The following is a 4,206-nucleotide window of genomic DNA, read 5'->3' on the forward strand; positions in this document are numbered from 1 at the left end:
TGACATCCATACTAGAGATGTTTGATTCATTGATTGGTGTATGTTCTTCAACCTTTCAAAAGACAAAGTTGTTATTTGCGTCGAGACTCATTCCTGGACGAGATAAGTTGCTACTAGGGGTGTACATAAGCCGTGTTGGTTCGATTTTTATCAAAACTAAACCAACCATCTATATCGGTTGGATTGATTCGATTTGTTGGTATTTTCGGGTATGACGGGTTCTTTTTGATACATGAATATTATTTTAAACTTACTTTGTTAGAGTTATAAATAAAGTTTTGATAAGTGAATATACATTTTAAAAAAATTGACAAGCATATGATCTATTAAAATATTCTTATTGGAGAATTTTTTTAGTAACACATGATAGTTATTTTCTTAGTCGAACAATAATTTTTCATTGATGTATTTCAAGCTTAATCAAATTTTTATACAAAAATCTATATGAAACCTAAATAATAATATGTTCTATTTTATTTTAATAATTACCCATAAACTACCATTTCAAATTCGAAAAAGACATAAGAGTTTAATAGATCTTGATCACATATCGAAAAAGATATAAGAGTTTAATAGATCTTGACATATGAATATGAAAGAACAAATAGATTGATACATTTCAATAATACTTGATAAGAAAGTGTGATAGAAGTTCAAATCAGTCATTAATTAAGGTGAATAAAAATGAATGTACTTTATATAAATATTACATCCCATGAGATGATCACAAATATTTCTAGATATTTTAAAAAAAAATTCTATATAAAGTTATAAAAATATATATTTGTATATCGGTTTGGTTTGAGTTGTTTTATTCAATACCAAACCAACCCAACCCAAATCAAACTCAGTCAGATTTTTTAATCGACTTGATTTGACTTTTCGGTTTGATGCAGTTTTTCCGCTACGAGGTGACTATGGACAACTATAAGATATTTCTACATGTCAAACTATATGGGAAATAATGAACGTAGCCTCAGCCAGCTAGGAGAGAGATCAATCTGCACCGTAGCAAGAAATATAATATAGTTAAGAGTTTGGCGAAGTGCCCATAAGAATTTAAATTGTCTCAAAATGCATACTCCTTTGATAGACTAAAGTCACTGAGAGAACAATACGATATGATATAATATAATATAATACAATCCAAAAAAACATAATATCAAGTTTTTGTTGTATTATATTATATTAGTCTTAGGGTACGCACTTTGCGCGTGTTTTTCATGAATAAATAATTTTTAAAAATTTACATAAATAGTATTAAATGTGTATTTAATGTAACGATCCGACCGGTCGTTTTGAGCTCTAGCGCGTCATCCGCCGGTTTGAGGCCTTGAGTAACTTCATTTCAGGTATTATGATTTGTGCGCGTGGTAGGAATTTAATTTCGAAAAAATCGGAGTTGATTTGGAAAAAAAATTCTAATTTCAAAAGTTTTAAGTTAGAATAATTAACTAAGATTTGACTTTTGAGTAAAAGGATCTAAAAGCAAAATAATGCGACTGATTCTTCCACAAAAGGACTAGGAGGCAACAATAAACAGGGCAGGACGTGAAAGTAAGGAAGAAACAGAAAAATGGAAGATACGAAAACAGCAAAAAAAAAAAAAAAGAGCTTGAAATCTCACAATCACTCTTCTTCCTCAGATTCCTTTTGAACATAAATAGTGGCTATATTCTATTCAAATCCAGCTGGGTTGAAATTAATCTATCAAAACAACGTAATGGAGATCGATTTCGTCGGTTGAGTTGATGTCGAGTGGTTGAGGCTGAGATCCGTTACGTAGTAACATGTGCTTTGTTCCAATTCAAAGTGCAATCACATTCAAGGCAAAATTATATAATACAAAGGTCCTTTCCTTTTTTCTACCTTGCTTTAATTTTTACTTCGTATATCATAAATTAATGGTTTATTTGTTATGTTTCATCACGTTTTGATTATTTTTTTTTGCTTAATTTGTGCTTGTTGTGTGGAATATAAATAATAATAATTTTTGACTTTTTCTTTCTTTTTTTTGGATTTCGTAAGAGTGATATGTGCTGAAATTCCTTCTCATCGTGAGTTTGATTAGTTTAATAAGATCATAAATTGGACGATAGTTTTGATTATTAAAAAGGGGAAGATGAAATTGTTTTGGGATTTTTCTCTCACTTCGTCTCTGATTGCTCATTATCAGTGTGTATGTGCTTTATTGGATTTTGTTTAGTTATTTTTTTAAGCTAATCTTTATTGATTCCACATAGTATTTTGTTGAGCTTAGTTTCAAATGGACGTTTAAGTGGATATGTGTGATCTTTGTGCTTACTCCAATTATTTTTCGTAGTCCTCCGTCTTAGTTTTATTATAAGTTTAATACATGGTTTATATATGGATTTAAATATGAAAATTAGTAAAAATTTGATATTTTGGTAGAAAATTTAGAATTTGGTATTTTTGGATTTTGACCACGAAATTGGACATAAAATTGAGAATAAATCACATATTTGAGTTCGTAGTGTTATGGGTAAAGTTAATCTTCGAAACATTTCGGAATCCTAGCACGTGACTTTATTGACTATTCGAGCGGAGTTGAAAATTGTCTAAATTTATTAATTATGGGTATTAGAGTATATTTTGATTGGTTTGCATATTGATTGACTAGTTTTGGATCGACGGGCATAAGTTTGAGGTGTTAGAGAGGCTTTGGAGCCGGTTATAGAATTTCGGAGCGAGGTAAGTCTCCTGTCTAACTCTGTGAGGGGAAACTACCCCTAGGTGATGTATTTGATATGTGCTACTTGTTGCGGGGGCTACGTACGCACGAGGTGACGAGAATCCGTACAGAGCCAAATTCATGTTATTGTCCAGGTGGACTTATGTTCACACCATGCCATAATTGTACTATAAGGGTTATCTTTGCTCGTTTAACTCCTTTATTTCGCATTACGACTTGAGACTAGACTTGCGTAGAGTGATAGACTTGCTATTGTAGAGATTTGACGGGCTTCATGGTTAGCCACAGATTAATTGTGCTCGTCTTGCGAAATTTCTCCCGCGCTATGCGTTTTCATCGAAAGATCTTCCTTAAAATTTATAAATCACACGTTTATTCGTGAGTGGGGTCAAGGACTCGTTAATGTTTCTTATTCTAATGGGATCAGGCCGTTCGCCTCGACAGGATTATGTACCACACTCTCATGGGAGCGGGTCGTTCACCTCGGCAGTATAATAGATGCATCTATGGTTCGTGTCGTTCGACCCTCGGCAGTGCACACAGTATGATGGAATCGGGTCATACGCCTCAGCATTTCTATAAAATACTCATATGGAATCGTACGCAATATTTGACAAGAAGCCTGTGTATCTGTGAGTTTTTCCTGATTTGAATTGTGACGACCTATTTGGGGAGGCCCATTATGTATTTATATATATACTCCGGTTTAGGAAGTAACTGCTAATTGAGAGCCTGGGTTTATTGTTGAGAGGAGGATTGTACATGGTATTTATACTTGTTTATTTCGTTTATTTACTCTGCCTCACAACTGTTACTTCTACTGTATCTGTCTTATTATACCACTAGTAAGTATCGATGTTGACCCCTCGTCACTACTTCTCTGGGGTTAGGCTAGATACTTACTGGGTACGCGTTGATTTACGTACTCATGCTACACTTGCTGCACTTATTGTGGGGTATATTTATGTTTCCGGTAGTCCTCTAGGTGCAGAGGCGCGACTTTTGCAGGGACTTTTCGGTGAGCTATATTTTCTTGTTACGATCCACTGCATACAGAGTCTCCATCAGAGTTATTTATTTTCCCCGTCTAACTTGTATTCTAGACGGTTATTGTATTATTATTGTACTCCTTAGTAGATGCTCATGTACTTGTGATACCGAATTTTGGGAGTTTCTACTGATTGTTCCTTATTGTAGTTCATGCAATTATTATCATTTCACCTTGAGATTTATATTTTTATACAGGAATTGAAAAAATAATATCATGGGGTTTTCTACGAGTACTAGCTTCTATACTAGTTAATTAATGGAAAATATGATTTTAAAGTAATCAAAATGAGTAATTAAGTTGACCGATCATTGTTGGCTTACCTGACGGCGGCGTTAGGCGCCATCACGACCTATAGTGGGTTTTGGATCGTGACATTTGAACTATAAAAAAGTGTAACTTTCTGAAAATATGTTTATAGATTCTATTTAGCTAGCTCAATGAA

At 33.4% G+C, this 4,206-nt stretch overlaps 1 long non-coding RNA gene across 1 annotated transcript; it reads left to right on the forward strand.

The window, feature by feature from the left end:
• The first annotated feature begins 1,520 nt into the window (after nucleotides 1-1,520).
• LOC138896785 (uncharacterized) lies at nucleotides 1,521-3,928 on the forward strand. Its single transcript, XR_011410209.1, has 2 exons — nucleotides 1,521-1,850; nucleotides 2,642-3,928. It is a non-coding gene; the product is annotated as an uncharacterized lncRNA (long non-coding RNA).
• Nucleotides 3,929-4,206: the final 278 nt, after the last annotated feature.

Source organism: Nicotiana tomentosiformis, chromosome 8, assembly GCF_000390325.3.
Source record: "Nicotiana tomentosiformis chromosome 8, ASM39032v3, whole genome shotgun sequence".
Classification (NCBI taxonomy): domain Eukaryota; kingdom Viridiplantae; phylum Streptophyta; class Magnoliopsida; order Solanales; family Solanaceae; genus Nicotiana; species Nicotiana tomentosiformis.